General features: G+C 40.6%; 1 pseudogene; it reads left to right on the forward strand.

The window, feature by feature from the left end:
- The first annotated feature begins 502 nt into the window (after positions 1–502).
- Positions 503–13689, forward strand: LOC101119622 (lysine-specific demethylase 3A-like; annotated as a pseudogene).
- The last annotated feature ends 5982 nt before the right edge of the window (positions 13690–19671 follow it).

Consider the following 19671-nt stretch of genomic DNA (forward strand, 5'->3'; position numbering starts at 1 on the left):
GCAGTGAATGGGAAACAACTGACTGACTAAGCCCGCATGCACATATTGCCCCTCCTTCCCCTCTCCTTACTGGTAACCACCCATTTGTTCTGTATGAGTCTGCTTTTTTTTTTTCCATTCACTAGTTGTATTTTTTAGATACCATGTATAAGTAATATTGTACAGTATTTGTTTACTAAGCTAGCTGATAATCTATTATTTTCAAACATTTGGCAAATCACTGTTAGCAATGCATCTTAAGGAAATTTACCATCTGATTACAAACATCAAATTACAAATATCTATATATACACAAGAGTTTTTACCATTTTAGGATGGTGGAAAATTTAAACAACATAGATAGGAGCCTGTATAAGTAGAATACAATGCATTCTTCTATTGGAATACGATGTAGGCACTGCTGGTGTTCTTTGCTTTTAGTATGTTTTGTGATTTTTTTCCTTCTAATAACCAGATATGATGTACTGGGTGAAAGGAAATGCTGTACTGGGCCCTTAGCAATATGGTGATGCGGTATGTGGTGTAGGGGGAACGATTCTATAGCCCTGTGATTAGCTCTCAGTCTCTCAGTGAAGTTGTACCTCTGGACTGTGAACATCACAAGTGTTTCTCAGTTAGGTGGGAGAGGCTGGCTAGAGTGGGCTGGGGCTGGCTGGAGTATTTCTTTCCCCAGCCAGGTGAGTTAGCTTCTAATAACACTCCAACATGTCAGAATCTGGTTAACTCTGTTTAACCTTGTTGCGAACACGCTGACATATTTCAAAATAGGCCCTTTTCCCCCTTCCTGCTAGAAACAGGAGAGCTTTTTTCTCCATTTACTATGCGAACCTGCTTGAGCTCCTGGAAACGAATTTCACGATACTGCGGGGGTGCCCTCTGACTGGGTCCCCTGAAGTTTTTAATTCTCAGCGCTGTCTGCCTGTCCAGTCTTGGGGGCAGAAGTTTGCAGTGTGTCCTTCCTTCCCCTTTTTATGGATCCAAGAAGATTGTGGATTTTTCAGTGTGTATAGCTTTTTACTTGCTGTTAATTTGAAAGGGTGATGGCCAAGCTCTTTATTTAAATGCAAAGCAGCAAATGGCTTGAGATTTGTTTATTGGTAAAGACACTGAGGTTCTTTGTAATGAACATTAAAGATTCTTACAGCCATTTGCAACAACATGGATGGGCCTTGAGGGTATTTTACTAAGTGAAGTAAGTCAGAGAAATAGTGTACTTATGTGGAATCTTTAAAAAAGATTTTTATTGCTGATGACACATTGGACCTTTATTTGGGTGCATTATTACTACCACATCTAATTTTCCCAGGTCAGTTTGTGCATCTAACTTTTGCAAGGAGATTGAATTTTTCCATTAATTTTAGTCACAGTTTTATTGCGTATGGTTTGAGTGATTTTTCAGTTTTATTTGGACTGAGGCTTTCTTCTACGAAAGTCTGCGTATTTCAGTAACCCTTTAACTGGTGTCCTATTATAGTGAAGTGGGGTCCAGACCACACAGAGACAGAAGAAGGATGGCAGGTGCATGAAAGCAGGTGGATGTGGCGCTGTGACGATGTGAGGATGTCTGCCTAACAGCTCCTATTTTAGCGGGGGAGGAAAAGAACAGATGCTTTTGGAGAGAGAAGAATGTGTGATGTAGTTATTTTGGAGAGAGGTGACGTCATCATATTAGCAAAGTGTGGAAGGATTGTTGGTTCGTGTTACGTGTTCTTTTGAGATTTGTAGTCACGGATTTTAAGTGACACTAGCTGTGTATTTCACCCCCACCCCACCCCCCATTCCCCTACTAAGCTCAGGAGCATGGAAGACAGTTGACTTTCACCTGATTGGAGTTTCCCAAGGTGTTCCTTGCTGCGGGAGAAAGCATTACTCCCATAATTACGTCTTTTCTTCCTGCATCGTCAAACTTTTATTCACTGATTTTTTTCCCTTTGGTATAAAATATGTCCAGTACTGATCATCTTTAAATAACACCAAAAAATATAAAATAATATACAAAGAAACAAAACCTTTCTTTTACCAATTCCTCTTGAAAGGGCCACATTACCACCCCATTTATCTGTTTCCTTAAACTCTTAACTTCTTAAAAGAATTTTCTATAGTCTGAGGTTCATTTTCTCACTTCACATTTTTCCTTAACCCAGTCTAATCAGGTCTCTCTCCCATCACTCCACAGAAATTGATTATCCCAGAAACAGTGACCACTACCATGCTGAATTAATAGTTCTCAGTCCTCATCTTACTTGACGTCTCAAAGCTTGACCACTTGAAACAATTTCTTCTCTCCAATGCCTGGACACCACCCATCCCTCTTGCCAATTCCACCCTCATTTAACTGGCTGCTCCTTTGAGATCTCCTTTGCATATGTTTTAAATGTTGCAGATCACATTCTTGGGAATCAATTTATCTACTTTGTCTTTCTTAGGGAATCTCCTTTATTAATAAGGATTTAAATATTATTTATATTTCAGTCACCTCCATAAATAGATTTTCCAGTGTTGGAAAACCCTTGCATTTCTAGATCCACCGTTGGTTATGATGTAATGTTTTTTCTTGTACATTGATGAGTGTTGTAGGGTAAGGGAGTAAGAGAAGGAAAGGTTCAGAAAAAGGAGACAGGCACTTTACAAATGAGGTGAGATATTCACGATGGTGTGATCACTCACATAGAGCCAGACAGCCTGGAGTGTGAGCTCGAGTGGGCCTCAGGAAGCATCACTACAAACAAAGCTAGTGGAGGTGATGGCATTCAGTTGAGCTATTTCAAATCCTGAAAGATGATGCTGTGAAAGTGCTGCACTCAATATGTCAGCAAATTTGGAAAACTCAGCAGTGGCCACAGGACTGGAAAAGGTCAGTTTTCATTCCAATCCCAGAGACAGGGAATGCCAAAGAATGCTCAAACTACCACACAATTGCATTCATCTCACACGCTAGTAAAGTAATGCTCAAAATTCTCCAAGCCAGGCTTCAGCAATACTTGAACCGTGAACTTCTGGATGTTCAAGCTGGTTTTAGAAAAGGCAGAGGAACCAGAGATCAAATTGCCAACATCTGCTGGATCATGGAAAAAACAAGAGAGTTCCAGAAAAACATCTATTTCTGCTTTATTGACTATGCCAAAGCCTTTGACTGTGTGGATCACAATAACCAGTGGAAAATCCTGAATGAGATGGGAATACCAGACCACCTGACCTGCCTCTTGAGAAACCTGTATGCAGGAAGCAACTGAACATGGAACAACAGACTGGTTCCAAATAGGAAAAAGAGTACATCAAGGCTATATATTGTCACCCTGCTGATTTAACTTCTATGCAGAGCACATCATGAAAAACGCTGGGCTGGAAGAAGCACAAGCTGGAATCAAGATTGCCAGGAGAAATATCAATAACCTCAGATTTGCAGATGACACCACCCTTATGGCAGAAAGTGAAGAGGAACTAAAGAGCCTCTTGATGAAAGTGAAAGAGGAAAGTGAAAAAGTTGGCTTAAAGCTCAATGAAAACAAAGATCATGGCATCTGGTCCCATCACTTCATGGCAGATAGATGGAGAAACAGTGGAAACAGTGGCTGACTTTATTTTTTGGGCTCCAAAATCACTGCAGATGGTGATTGCAGCTATGAAATTAAAAGACACTTGTTCCTTGGGAGCAAAGTTATGACCAACCTAGACAGCATATTAAAAAGCAGAGACATTACTTTGCCAAAAAAGGTCCGTCTAGTCAAGGCTATGGTTTTTCCTGTGGTCATGTGTGGATGTGACAGTTGGACTGTGAAGGAAGCTGAGTGCTGAAGAATTGATGCTTTTGAAGTGTGGTGTTGGAGAAGACTCTTGAGAGTCCCTAGGACTGCAAGGAGATCCAACCAGTCCATTTTAAAGGAGATCAGTCTTGGGTGTTCATTGGAAGGACTGATGCTGAAGCTGAAACTCCAATACTTTGGCCACCTCATTGGAAGAGTTGACTCATTGGAAAAGACCCTGATGCTGGGAGGGATTGGGGGCAAGAGGAAAAGGGGACGACAGAGGTGAGATAGCTGGATGGCATCACCGACTCGATGGACATGAGTTTGAGTGAACTCTGGGAGTTGGTGATGGACAGGGAGGCCTGGCGTGCTGTGATTCATGGGGTCGCAAAGAGTCGGACACAACTGAGTGACTGAACTGAATGGAATGAGGTGAGAAGGGGCAGCAGTCAGAGTAGTGAGCTGCTGCACTAATCGAAGAAAAAAGTAAGTATATATAGGCATATATGTGGAAATCTACTGTCTTAATGGGGCCTGTTCTTCTCCAAGGTTGTTCAGGTTCAGTTCAGTCGCTCAGTCGTGTCCGACTCTTTGCGACCCCATGAATTGCAGCACACCAGGCCTCCCTGTCCATTACCAACTCCCGGAGTTCACTCAAACTCACGTCCATCGAGTCGGAGATGCCATCCAGCCATCTCATCCTCTGTTGTCCCCTTCTCCTCCTGCCCCCAATCCCTCCCAGCATCAGGGTCTTTTCCAATGAGTCAACTCTTTGCCTGAGGTGGCCAAAGTACTGGAGTTTCAGCTTTAGCATCATTCCTTCCAAATAAATCCCAAGGCTGATCTTTAGAATGTACTGATTGGATCTCCTTGCAGTCCTAGGGACTCTCAAGAGTCTTCTCCAACACCACACTTCAAAAGCATCAATTCTTCAGCACTCAGCTTTCTTCACAGTCCAACTCTCACATCCATACATGACTACTGGATAAACCATAGCCTTGACTCGACGGACCTTTGTTGGCAAAGTAATGTCTCTGCTTTTCAATATGCTATCTAGGTTGGTCATAACTTTAGTTATCTCTTAAAAGGCTGGGGTAAGGAATTCTGGAGGTCAGCCAGAGGCTGGGACCAGCTGGGAGCTGGGCGTAATCAACCTTAATGTCCATTTTTTTCTTCAGGTGAGAGACTCCTTTGTTTTGCATAGAATGGTGGGGAGGATCCCGACGGGAGTTTTAACTCCAGGATATTTTGAACCTTGTAACTTTCCTTCAAGTGTAGTTTTTGAATATTTTATTTAGGAATTTTGCAACTGTATTTATCAATAAGGCTACCTTAAAATTTTTTTCCCATTGGAATTAAACTCAATTTTTCAAAATAAGCCCTATTTCATTTTATTGTCATTTTTGACAATTGTATTTATTTATTGAGTTGTGGCTGCACTGGGTCTTCCCTGTTGTGTGCAGGCATTCTCTAGTTGTGGCAGGCAGGGACTACTCTCCAGCTGTGGTGTGCAGGCTTCTCACTGTGGTGGCTTCTCTTGTTGGTGAGCATGGGCTCTTGAGCACAGTCTCAATAGCTGTGGCACAAGGGCTTAGTTGGGATCTTCTGGGACCAGGGATTGAACCCATGACTCCTGGATTGCCAGGTGGATTCTTTACTAGTGAGCCACCAGAGAAGTCCCCAAATAAGCCCTATTAAAAAAATTATTCCATATTGAAACTATTAGTTTTAATAGAACTTTTCTTTCTAGAAACATAATGAAACAAAGCATTTTATAAAATGTGGTCCTGAACTAGTCACTGTAAATAAACAAATATATATTTAACTTCTACTTCCTCCAAGCAGAGGCTGCTTTCTGCTTCTCTGCCTTGGAAACTATGTGAAAAACAATCCATAAGCAATTTTACAGAAGGGCTGCCAAAACCATGCTCAAGCCAGTTGGATGTGGACACCTCTTAAAAGAATTTGGGGGAATCTGACCAAAGAATCCAAGTTCTAGTTTTAGAACAGATACAAAGGTCAAGCGGTTTCTGCCAAGCAACAATGCCTCCTGAATCAGGCCCACCCTATGCTCATCTCTGATAAGCTCCCGAATAAATCCTGATGCTTTCACTCCAGAGGAAGTGTTTTCTTTTTAGAGGTTCAGTGTCCAGGGAGCTCTTTATGTGACTGAGTGAACAGAGGCGCCGCGTGGGTGTTTAAGGGCTGGAGTCAAAGTACTTTCCTAATAGCAGCTAGAGAAAATACAGCTGTCAGTGACTCACTCCTGGTTTGTCCTGCATCCTCACCATGCATTTGCAGACCTAGGAACACAGACTTTGCTATATCATTATAACAACATCTGACGTCCATACTAACTTATGATTCACATTCTGTGCCTGGAAACAGCCCCTGTATTTAACCATAATTCCTACACAGAATCCACTGTTGCAATGTATTAAATACATGGTCACAAAACATTAATGATCTGTAGAAGATCATAGTCTTTTAACCATAGTTATCACGTGTTACATTCACAGCCAGAATCCCCAAGGGTTTTTTTTTTTTTTTAATTGAACAAAACTAGCAATAATGTAAAAGATACATACACACACGTCTTACAGAATTGTGCATGGGGAAACTCCATTCGTTAAATGCCACTGAAGGTATATTTTGCTAAGTTGTTCCTCCAGGTGTTTTGTTTGGAAAATCTATCCCAGTAGGGCATGGCTGTTTATTGGGTGAACAGAAATGAGATCCTTGTTGCAACCAGAAAGTTTAAGTTCAGAAAAAGGACCTGTAGAAACACTTAAGTGTTCTCAGGATGTGGTAAAGTTGAAGTGAAATGTGAAACCGAACCAGCTGCAAAAAGTACATACCAGCCATCTCTTTGATGGCTAGCCTGGTACCCAGATGTGCAAACAGCTTCAGGACACTTAATTTGTTGGCCTCCTCCCAGCTCGTGGCATAATCTCATGAAGTGTGAATTTCACAAAAGATGCATACCACTCTGCTAATTAGCTGTAGAGGATTTGCTCATACCCTTCCCAAATATGATCTTTTTAGTCTTGTAAGAGATGCTTACACATTATTCCAACTTGTTGGACGATGGAGGAGGACTGATTGGTGTTCATCCAGGAGGAACCTGGAGAACCTAGATGCTGGGCATGCCGAGGAGGGAGATGACTTCCCAAAACACAAGCTTTGCGAACAACTTCTGTATGACTCCACTTCTGATAGTGACTGTAGTCTTGCTTGATGCTCTGAAAAATTTGCTCCGGCTGAAAGGCACCCTGGATATGGCGCAGGGCCAGTCTGCTGCAGCGTGGGTGGTGGGCTCTGGTCCTCAGCGCGGAGTCGGGGCCCTGGACTAGAAGTGCTGCGGCAGCAGGCGGGCAGCAGGCGGGCAGCAGGCGGGCAGCAGGCGGGCAGCAGGCGGGCAGCAGGCGGGCAGCCCCGCAGCTTCAGGGAATCAGCGCTCAGCAGCGCCGCCCGGGTGCCGACAAGTCGCCCCGCAGTTGTGTCGCCAGGTGGCTGGGGACCAGGAGCCGGCGTGACAGGCTGCCGCCCCACTTCTGACTCTTCGGTGGGACTGGCAGGCAAGAGGCCTCCAGAGGTGCTTCCAGCACTCGCATACGAGGTGATTTTAATAATTATTGCTAAAATGTAGTGTAATTAATTAGTAGTTGTGAAGTATTATGTGACCATCAAGCAGATAAAAGAGTGGAATCAATGAAATCCAGTCTCTGAGATTTAAAGAAAAAGAAACTACAACTGTCATTTTATATTTTAATATCTTCCCTCTTAGTTTATAATTTTGAAACACTTAAAAAATACCAGACCCACGACCCCAAGTGTTTTAAGTGTGCTCAGTTGTGTCCGACTCTTTGTGACCCCGTGGGCTGTAGCCCGCCAGGCTTCTGTGTCCATGGGATTCTCCAGGCAAGAATACTGGAGTGGTTTGCCACTTCCTACTCCAGGGGATCTTCCCGACCCAGGGATCGAACCTGTGTCTCTTGCATCTCTTGCAATGGCAGGTGGATTCTTTACCAGTAGCGCCACCTGGCGCTTTTGAAGAGTTGATGCTTTTGAACTGTGGTGTTGGAGAAGACTCTTGAGAGTCCCTTGGACTGCAAGGAGATCCAACCAGTCCATCCTAAAGGAGATCAGTCCTGGGTGTTCATTGAAGGTCTGTTGCTGAAGCTGAAACTCCAATACTTTGGCCACCTGATGTGAAGAGCTGACTCATTGGAAAAGACCCTGATGCTTGGAAAGATTGAGGGCAGGAGGAGAAGGGGACCACAGAGGATGAGACAGTTGGATGGCATCACTGACTCAATGGACATGAGTTTAGGTGGACTCTGGCAGTTGGTGATGGACAGGGAGGCCTGGAATGCTGCGGTTCACGGGGTCTCAAGAGTCCGACATGGCTGAGCGACTGAGCTGAACTGAGCACCACCTGGAAAGCCTGTGTTAAGTGTGAGGAACCCTTTTTTAACATAAAGTAGTTAACAGGCCTTTATGCAATAAGTTTATAACTACTATCTTTTAATGAGAAAATCCATCAGAAAAAGCTGTATTGACTTATTACTTTTCTTGAAGAAATCTATATTCTATTGGTCATGGACTGTGCATGGCAGGTGTGGTGAAAAGGTGAATTCTGGAGTCAAGTGGCTTGGTTTCTAACGCTGCTCCATCCGTTTCTCAGTTCAGTTCAGTCGGTCAGTCGGGTACCAACTCTTTAAGGCCCCATGGACTTCAGAACACCAGGCTTCCCTGTCCATCACCAACACCCGGAGCTTACTCAAACACGTCCATCGAGTCGGTGATGCCGTCCAAACATCTCATCCTCTGTCGTCCCCTTCTCCTGCCTTCTGTGCTTCCTAGCATCAGGGTCTTTTCCAGTGAGTCAGTTCTTCACATCAGGTGAGTTTCAGCTTCAGCATCAGTCTTTCCAATGAATATTCAGGACTGATTTCCTTTAGGACTGACTGGTTGGATCTCCTTGCAGTCCAAGGGACTCTCAAGAGTCTTCTCCAACACCACAGTTCAAAAGCATCAATTCTTTAGCACTCAGCTTTCTTTATGGTCCAACTCTCACATCCATACATGATGTGAGAACACTCCCTCTCACAAAGGTAACAAAGGTAACCTCTCAGGATCTCAGTTTATTCATACTTAAATTGTGGAATAATAGTACTTATCTCAAAGAGTAGGCATGATGGTTTATTGAAATATAACATGATAAGCTCTTAGAAGCGTAACTGGCATAAAGTATATTGATTTAAAAAATAAAACACATTTGTCTTGGACTCCATTTTTTTTTTAGTTGACATGTAAAGTCCAGTGGGCTGGGAAACTTAGAGACTGAGATCTGAAGTCCTGGAGATCAGGGACTGTGTTATCGGCCTGCATCCTCTGTCAACACCTGGTGAGTAATAGATGCCTGAGTGAATGAAATCAGAGGGATTTGGGCTTCACTGGTAGTTTTGCCGTGTGTGCGCAGCTGCCTAAGTCCCCTGACCACTTCACTGTAAAGTGAAAAAGCTTCATAAATTTGTCGTGAAGATAAAGTGAGTTAATGCATTCGAAGTACTTAGTGTCATACCTGGCACCTCCTGCATCAGAGACACGGGCTATTCGCAGGCAGTCACACTGTGAAACAGAGTTTGAGTTGTGAAACAGTCTATGTCAGCCTATTCAACTATCCATCAATGTTATAGCTGGAGACCCCTGCCCAGGAAAGCAGTTTGTAACTTTATTGTTTCCTTGCTTTCCCCTCTTCCTTCTGCTAACTAAATCAGAAAAATAAGTTTCTAACACTTCTTTGGACTACTCTGGTGGGAAGACACTGTTGGATGCCTACCCAAGAGCCATTCCTTTCTCTCCCATTCCCCAGGTTGGTGGAATTAGGGGACAGATTGAATTTTTGTTCCCAATCCTTCATTCTCTCTCTAATAGAATTATACATCCATTGGTGCACCTTTTGGCGCATGACTTTATAGCACTTTCCACTGGAATAGGCAGAGCATGTATTCTTGCCTAGTTTGTATTGGACTTGGCCAGGTGATTTGTCTGCAAATGTAATGTTACTGGACAGGACATGAGCAGATCCTCTAAATGTGTTTGTATAAATTTTACCTGGCTTCTTGTGCACCTATCATTTGCCATGAGAAGAATGTGCTATGTGGCCAGTAGTGCCAGAATAAGAAGATATATGGAGCGGACATGAAAACATACAGCCTACATTCAACTCCAGCTGATCCTAGTCAAACCCAGCAGAGTCACAAATGACCTGTGTGTGTTAGTCCCTCAGTCATGTCTGACTCTTTGTGACCTCATGGCTTATAGCCCACCAGGCTCCTTTATCCGTAGGATTTCCCAGGCAAGAATACTGGAGTGGGTTGCCATTTCCTACTCCACACAAATGACCTACTTGCTCATAATTAAGAAACAAATGCTTGTTCTTGTAAACCACTAAGAATGTGGGGTTGCTTGTTATTGAGCTTTTTCACAGCAATAGCCAACTGATACAGGCTGCCCAGCTCCAAGGGCTGAATCATAATTGATCTAAGCTAATTCTGTTATTCTTTTAAATACAGTTGATTTCCAGATTCTCTTGGAGGCAGGAGTGTCCAAATGACACAGACTGGCCAAAGAAATTTGCAAAGATGTTTACTGGGGACTTCTGGAAAAGCTTTTTCCTCCTTGATAAAAGGCATGGTAGGGACTGGAAGTGGTCTTTCCCTCTTCTTCTTTGCTTGAAAATTCAGTGGACATCTTGAGACCATAAGTTGAAAGACACAAAGATATAAAACTAACAGCTAAGGATCAAGGTTGTGCATGCATGTTCAGCTGTGTCCAGCTCTTTGTGACCCCATGAACTGTAACCTGCCAAGCTCCTCTGTCCCTGGGATTCTCCAGGCAAGAATACTGGAGTGGGTTACCATGTCCTACTCCAGGGGATCTTTCCGACCAAGGGATCAAACCCACAACCCCTGGTGTCTCCTGCATCGGCAGGTGGTTTCTGTACCACTGCACCATCTGGGAAGCCACACAGCCAAGGATGATGGAGCAAGTAAAGTCTAGGCTCTTGAAGACATGGCTTAGTGGTTGACCAACATCAATGACCGCCAATGTCTGCATTCTTTATTTAGTTAGATTTTCTGCTTCCCAAGGCACTCCTGACCTAGTATACTTAAAATAATGTCAGTTTAGTCATCCTAGGCACTGTTTCTCTGAGGTGAGTGATGAAGGAGAAAGGGGAGCTGTATGATTACAAGTCTCCTCACACAGATTCTAGAAAACTTCATTTACTAGGTTATTAGAACCTTGCCTTTATCAAAATGTTTCTAATAACAATGAAGTAGTTAGCTTATGGGTACTTGTAACCAAAAATGTTAGGGACTGATGTGGGTATAGAAAAGTACATCCTGGCCAATGTTGGAGACATCTATATCAAATGGCAATTTCTGAAAAGAAAGCCATGCCCACAGTGCAGCCGTATAGTAAGAGCATCTCTTGGAGGGCTGCTAGGAGTGAGCTGTCAAAGGTGTTCAGTAAATGTGTGATGCGTGTGATTCCATCATCTTCAGTCTGCACTGAGTGTATCCTCAGTGTGAATTTGGAGTTTGTGTGAATTGCTACTAGATGAAAGGGGAAGACTGCCAATGGGGAAGACTGCAAGACTTTTTCTTGGCTGAGATGCATGAAGAGTTAAATACATGAACCAGGGAACTTGATGCCTACACAGATCATTCTTGGAAAAAACCTCTATGATGTTGAAGTCCATTCATTTTGTAAGAGTAGTAAGGCAAATTGTTCTTGTTCATACAGGCAGTTTGTACTCTTTACAAAGCCAGTCTCAAAGGAAGACATAAAACAGAATGCCTTAGTCAAGAAAAAAAAAAAAATTCTTGGTGCTATGCTCCTGCAGAATTTCTCAGTGTTGGAATGAGCATCTGTGAGGAGGGGTGCAGCCTCCAAGCCAGCTAGCCTCATGAAATCAGCCTGTCCAATTAGCGCTTCCCTTTTAAACTGGCTGTCAGATCTAACCAGCAGGCATGTCCACAGGGAGGGGGAAAAAAGACATTTAATGAACTTAAGAGCACAGTAAAAATCCTTGATACATTTTTCCTTCTTTGGTAGAATATGTTTTTTTTTCTGATTTATGTAAGAACTTCAAGGACACAGGACATACCTGGCATCCTATGCTCTTTACTGCTGACCATGGGAGTAATTGCTTTCAGTACTTGCAAGATCCCAATATAGAGAGCAGTTGGAATGTGTTCAGAGTACCGGAAACAAGGGCAACCAGCCATCATAACCTGGACACTGAATTTTGAAAACCTGAGTCCTTCAGCAAAGTGACCAGGAAGTAGACCTACTAAATTGTAGGACTGTTCGAGTTGCTATAACAAAATACCATAGACTGGATAGCTTAAAAAAACCAAACATTTATTTCTCACAGTTCTGGAAGGTGGGAAGTTCAAGGTCCAGGCACCAGTAGATTTGGTATCTGGTGAGGGTCCACCTCCTGGTTCATAGGTGGCTGTCTTCATGTGTCCTCATGTGATGGAAGAGGGTGGTGGAGCTCTCTGGGGTCTCTTTTATAAAGACACTAATCCGATTCATGAGGGCTCTGCCCTCAAACCTAAGGCCCCCCCTCCAAATACCATCACACTTGGGGATTAGGTTTCAACATACAAATTTTGGGAGGACACAAACATTCAGTCTGTACCAAGGAACAATGAAATCGTCACAGAAGCCACAGTAGGATACTTCTGGAATGGATTTGAGGATTTTCCAAATGTCTTGGAAAATGAAACAGAATTAATGATGTTGATACTTAAGGACTGGCTATCGGGAAAGTTCAGAGATGCCATGTCCTCCAGGTTTGATGATCAAACCAAAGCCAGCATCCCGTTACTTGAGTACGCAGGGTGAGATGACAATTGAATTTTGTCTCTAGGCTGCTTAACTACTTTATTTGCTCAGACTGAGGTCCCATAATGGGGTCCATAATGCTTATGGATTAATTACTCCAGAAGATTAAAAATGTGGAGCAATTCTTTACTGAGACATCAGATACGGCTAATGTTCTGGTCTATGTGGGAATTCTCAAAGGACAGTGTGACCAGGAAGTCCTTAAATTTGTGCAAGGTGGAAATTCTCAAGAACTCACAATAAGCAATTTATTGGAAGAGAAGCCAGGAGCCTTCTGGCAAATATATGCTAATGAAGACATGAAGAAGATATGAAGATTCTTTAAAAAAGCACCAAAAGAATGTTCAAGAAAACCCTGCAACCATGATCCTATCAGTGATTAGAGCTGGTATTTAGATTGATCACCAAGAAAATATCTTCATAAAGAATATGGAATTCAAGCCTGGGCTGTTATACAGTTTATACAGTTTCTAGAGATGTGGCATTTATCCCAGCTGGAATTACATGCAAGGTTCATAACTTATATAGTCACATCAAAGTGTTTGAAGAGTCTGTTTCTCCAGAGCATGTTAATGCTTCTGGCTAACTCAGGAGTTCTGGTATCTGTCACAAACTTATACTAATCATGAAGATAAATTAAGGTGAAGAATGTTATTTACCACAGGGTGAAAGATGCACTTGCCATACTGAAGACCAGAAAATCCAGTTTGGACAAACCCTAAGGGTCCCAGAGATGCCTTAACTCCTGCACAATGAAGATAAACCCTTCAGGCAGGATTCCCTTGGACCTTGAAAATCACGTTACTTCATTCTTTTTAAAACCTACCCAACTTTTGACGAATACATAGACCTACCCTGTCTAACATATTTCTACTGTTTATAGACACTAAATGTATATATTTAACTTCTATTTAAAGAGCATGCATTCTTAAACTGTGACAAAGTTTTTTACTAAGTACTTAGTACAAAGCTTTTACTAAGCTGTAAAAACAAAACTTATCAGCCTGGGAGCACTGTATTTGGATTGTGTTTTGCTTTGTGTCTGTCTGATTACTCCCTCCTCTGCCCTTGAGTGAAGAACAGTGAAGATGCAGTTCTCATTGTGTCTCATAGGATTGGCATTATATAGCATTATACATCAGAAGGCAATGGCACCCCACTCCAGGACTCTTGCCCAGAAAACCCCATGGATGGAGGAGCCTGCTAGGCTGCAGTCCATGGGGTCTCTAAAAGTCACTGACACGACTGAGCGACTTCACTTTCATTTTTCACTTTCCTGCATTGGAGAAGGAAATGGCAACCCACTCCAGTGTTCTTGCCTGGAGAGTCCCAGGGATGAGGGAGCCTGGTGGGCTGCAGTCTATGGGGTCGCACAGAGTCGGACACGACTGAAGCGATTTAGCAGCAGCAGCAGCAGCAGCAGCAGCAGCAGCAATGAAATAATTCTTGGAGTTAATCATCATTGTTTAATTAAGTTTTTTATTTAAATAAAGCTTTGATAATTTTAAATGCTAAGCATTTGCGTTAAAGTACTCGTATAATTTAAAAAATTTTACAGGATACCTTTGCTTAAAAAAAAGTGATGCAGCATTAGAACATGTAAGGCTTAAGCTAAGGGAGCTGCAAGGAGAAATAGATGAACCCGTTATCATCATTGGAGAGTTCAGTGTCCCTCTATCAGAATGGACAGACCCAGAAGGCAAAAAAGCAGTAAGGACATAGTTGACCTCAGTCAGTTGAACCATAGCTGAACCATCAATCAACTGGATATAATAACATCTACAGACCACTTCATCCAACAATAGTAAAATATACAAGGACTTCCCTGATGGTCTAGCGGTAGGACTGTGCTCCCAATGCAGAGATCCTGGGCCTGGCCAAGGAACTAGATCCCACATGCCACAACTAAAGATCCTGCATGTGGTGGATAAGACCCAGCACAGCCAAAACAAACAAACAACAACAACAAAACCCCCACAAAAAACAAAATAAAAAACCCATAAAATATGCATTCTTCTCAATCTCACAGGGAACATTCACCAAGACCACATTCTGGAATACACCTTAACAAATTTAAGAGAATAGAAATAATGAAATGTCTGCTCTTTGACTATGGTAGAATCTACTGGAAATCAAGAAAAAAATAGGTAATTGATAATTTCCAAAATATGCTATGATTAAGCAACACTTCTAAATAACACATTAGTCAAAGAAGATATTTCACAAGAATTTAAAAAATACTTTCATCTGAATAAAAATTAAAGTGCAACTTATTAAAATATGTGAGTGAAAGCAGTGCTTAGAGGAAAATTTATAGCATTGAATGCACATATTAGAAAAGAAGAAATTTCTATAATCAATAATCTAAGTTTCTACCTGAGAAAACCAGAAAAAGAAGAGTGAAGTAAATTAGTAAGCAGAAGAAAAGAAATAATAAACATTAGAGCAGGCATCAATGAAATTAAAAGAAGTTACTATGGAAAACTGGAGGTTTCTCAAAATATTAAAAAAATAACTACCCTATGATCTAACAATTCTACTTCTGGATATTTATCTGAAGGAAACAAAAACACTAATTTGGAAAGACATATGCACCCCTCTGTTCATCGCAGCATTGTTTACAGTAGCAAAGATATGGAAACAACCCACATATATATAATTATATATATTTTATATATTATTTATATAAATTAAATATATATTTTTATTAAAATATAAGTATATATTTATAAATATAAATATACTTATATATTTTATATACTTTATATTATATATATATCTAGAAATATATTTATATATCTTATACAAATATATATATATATATATATATATATATATATATATATATATATATATATATAATGTTACTCAGCCATAAAACAGAATGAAAACTTACCATTTGCAACAAAATGGATGGGCCCCAAGGGGTATAATACTAAGTGAAATAAGTCAGACAGATAAAGATAAATACTGTATGATTTGACTTACATGTGGAATCTAAAAAACAAACATGGCAAAACAGAAAGAATCATACATACAGAGAACAAATAGGTGGTTGCTAGAGGGAAAAGGAGAGGGGAAATGAGAGAAATAGGTGAGGGAGATTAAGAGGCACAAACTTCCAGTTAGCAGATAAATGAGTCTTAGGTCTGAAACGCACACTGTGGGGAACATAGTCAATAAAAATGTCATATCTGTATGAGATGATGAATATTTACTAAACCTATTGTGATCATCATTTCATGATGTATGTAACTGGAATCATCATGCAGTACACCTTAAATTTATACAGTGCTGGATATTGATTTTAGCTCCAAAAGATCCAAAAACAGAGCAAAAATAAATGAAATTAAAAACAGGAGATCAATAGAGAAAATCAGTAAAACCCAAAGCTGTTTCTTTGAAAATATGAATAAAATTGATAAGCGTCTAGCCAGGCTAAGAAAAAGAGCACACAAATTACTAACATCAGAAATGAACGAAGAGACATCCCATGATCATTCAAGGGATAATCAAGGACTACTATACAACTCTATGCCCTTAAATTCGATAACCCAGATGAAGTGGACCAAATTTTTGACAGACATATCCTGCTTAAACTCACACAAGAAATACAAAATCTGAATAGACCTATATCTATTAAAGAAAGTGAATCAATAATTAATAACCTTCCAAAATGGAAAGCACCAAGCTCCAATGAGTCAACTGGTGAATTCTACCAAACATTTAAGGAAGAAATTATATTAGTTGTTTATAATTTCTTTCAAAGGAAAGAAATAGTGGGAATATGAGGAGATACTTCCTAACTCATTCTATGAGGTCAGCATTACCCCAGTACCAAATCAGGTAAGACATTCTAGGAAGAGAAATCTATGGACTGATGTCTGTCATGAACATGGATGTACAAATCCTAAAAAAAAGAAATGAGCAAATCAAATTCAATAGCATACAATTGTGTCATAATATCCACAAGGGGTTTGTTCCAGGACCTACTGCAGATACCAAAGTCTATGGATCTTCAAGTCCCTTGTATAAAATTCTGTAGCATCTGCAGATAACCTACCTGTATCTTTTCGTATATTTTAAATCATCTCTAGATTACTTATAATACCTAATACAATGTAAATGCCATGTAAATAGTTGTAAATATAGCGCAAATGCTAAGTAAAGAGCTGCTGATGCCTGGAAAATTCAAGTTTTGCTTTTTGGAACTTTCTGTATTTTTTTCTAATATTTTTGATGCCAGGGTTGTTTGAATCTGTAGATATGAAACCCATGGATATGGAGGACCAACTATATAAATGAACTATACACCACCACCAATGGAATTTGTCCCCCATATGCAAGACTGGTTCAACATTTAAATATTGACTAATATTGCTCTGTCACTACAAGAGAAAAATCTAATGAGCATATCAATAGATGGAAAAGCTTTTGACAAAATCCAATACTCATTCATGATAAAAAAAACACTCAGTAAACTATGAGTAGGGGAACCTTCCCCAACTTGATAAAGAATATCTACAAAAACCACCAACCAAACAAATAAAAAATACAGCTAACAGCATACTTAATGCTGAGCAAATTGATCCTTTCTCACTAAGATTAGATATAAGGTAAGGCTTATATCTGACCACTCCTTTTCAGCATCATAAAACACTGTTATTCAAATTATAAAAGAATTCCTAAAACTCAACAGTAAGAAAATAGTTTGATTGAAAAATGAGTGAAAGGCCTTAATAGACACCTCACAAAGAAGAAATACAGATGGTAACTATGCATGTGCAAAGAGGCTTCACACCATCAGTCATCAGGGAAATGCAAAATAAAACAAGAGCGTGATACCTCTGCACTCCTATTAGAATAGCCAAAATCCAGAATACTGACAACTTTAAGTGTTGCCTAGGATGTGGAATTTACTGGTGGGAATGCAAAACTACTTTGGAAGTCATTTTGGTAGTTTCTTATAAAACAAAACATTCTTCTACAATATAATCCAGCAAACACACTCCTTGGTGTTTACCCACAAGAATTGAAAACTCACACAAAAACCTGCACATAGATGTTTACAGTAGCCTTGCTCATAATTGCCAGATCTGGAAGCAACCAAGATGCCTTCAGAAGATGGATGGTAAATAACCTGTGCTATAGCAAGGCAATAGCATACTATTCAATGCTATAAAGAAATGAGCTATGAAGATATTAAAATACGTGGAGGAAACTTAAATGCATATTACTAAGCGGAAGAAGATAATCAGCAAAGGCTGTATAATGTGATTCCAACTATGACACAAAACTATGTATGTAGACAGTAAAAAGATAGGTAGTTGCCAGGAACTGTCGGGAGAGGAATTAAGAATAAAGTGGTGTCATCTTAGATTATCATGTACTCTACTATCCCACTAACTGCTGCCACTTTCCAGTGTTTGACTTATGCCATATGGTAACAAGCAGGACTTCCGTGAATTCTTCCACAGTTTCTTAAACTGGTCTAGTTTAAGAATTTTTAACATTTTCATGTCATCAGAACTTGGATGAGATATACTATAACTATTGGATTAATTAACATTATAATATTATAAACATTATTGATTGCTTACGTAGAATTATATAGAATTCACTTTGTGAAAAGGATTCAGGTTTTGTAATCAAAGATCTGAATCAGAATTTGACGTCCATTTTTTATTCATCACTTCGGGCAAGAAACTTCACTTCTTCTGGGCTATACTAATCACTCTTCTGACTGATTTTTATGGAGATGAATGAGCTGTTTTATGGGCATTGCATTTTGTGAACTGCAGAGGGGTCGGGATAGATAAGTTTCTATTAATACTACAGGTCTTCAGGACCTCTGTGTGCAGTGACAGTGAGGCAGCAATTTTCATGTGGTTGATCTGAGGGAAAATATCTGGTTACAATCTTTTCTTGCTATTTGACAGTTAGCCTGCCTGTATGTGATATTGATATATCTGCTCTGAAACTGTGTAAGCAGTAGTTTCTAGTCCCATTGGCCTGTAATAACTTGACCGCATGCACCATTGCAAATTAGGAACTATATCTTACCTTTTCACAAAGTATAAATTCAAAAGTTTACTGAACAAAATTAATTTTTTGAACATCAGAAATTTCTAGGCACTCCTTGGGTTAGAACTTGGTGGGTGTTTACAGGGAGATAAAGGTTCCCTAGCTTTTGTGGTGCCCTGCAAAAAAGTCCAAGCCTCCAGGCACTCTTCACAGATCATGAGAATTAAATCTGGATCCACTTGTCTGGGTAATTGATTTGATCTGAACTGATAATACAATTTCTCTTATGTCCCTGAGAAAGCTGAATTGTTACAACACAGACTAGGTCGCTAGGTTGAGCCCCAGGGTGCTGGGATGACCAGTGGCAGTGCTATCTCCTCTGGTTTGCAGTCCAGACCTTGGAGATGTCTCCAGCTCATAAATGGGATTATGTGGCTCCTGGAGTTATTTTAGTCACATAAGGAGCAAGGACTCAGATATATTTCTAAGGAGACTATTTCAGGAAGGGAGGGGGACAGGTACTTCCCTTCCTTTTTATAAGCAAAAGAGAAAATCCACTGTTTATCATCACTCCCTTACAGAGTGTCCAGCTACTTGGGTGAGACACTTGACCTGGCCCTTACTGCAATACCCTAGAGGGGTGGGGCAGTGTATTTCTTACATGAACACTGATCCAGAATACCTCATGTTCACATTCAGGATAACATTGATAAATATTGAAAACCTCAATGGTTTTGCCGTAGTTATAAACTGATCTGCTGAGTTTCTAACCAAGCTCACTGATGGTGAGCTGGACTGTAGATGTCTCTTCATTCCTCCTTTTAAAACATGCTTCTCAGGTGGCGTTAGTGGTAAATAACCCGCCTGCCAATGTAGGAGATATAAGAGATGTGGGTTTGATCCCTGGGTTGGGAAGATCCCCTGAAGGAGGGCGTGGCAACCCACTCCAGTATTCTTGCCTGGAGAATTCCATGGA

This window comes from Ovis aries, chromosome 2 (genome assembly GCF_016772045.2).
Source record: "Ovis aries strain OAR_USU_Benz2616 breed Rambouillet chromosome 2, ARS-UI_Ramb_v3.0, whole genome shotgun sequence".
Taxonomy (NCBI): Eukaryota; Metazoa; Chordata; class Mammalia; order Artiodactyla; family Bovidae; genus Ovis; species Ovis aries.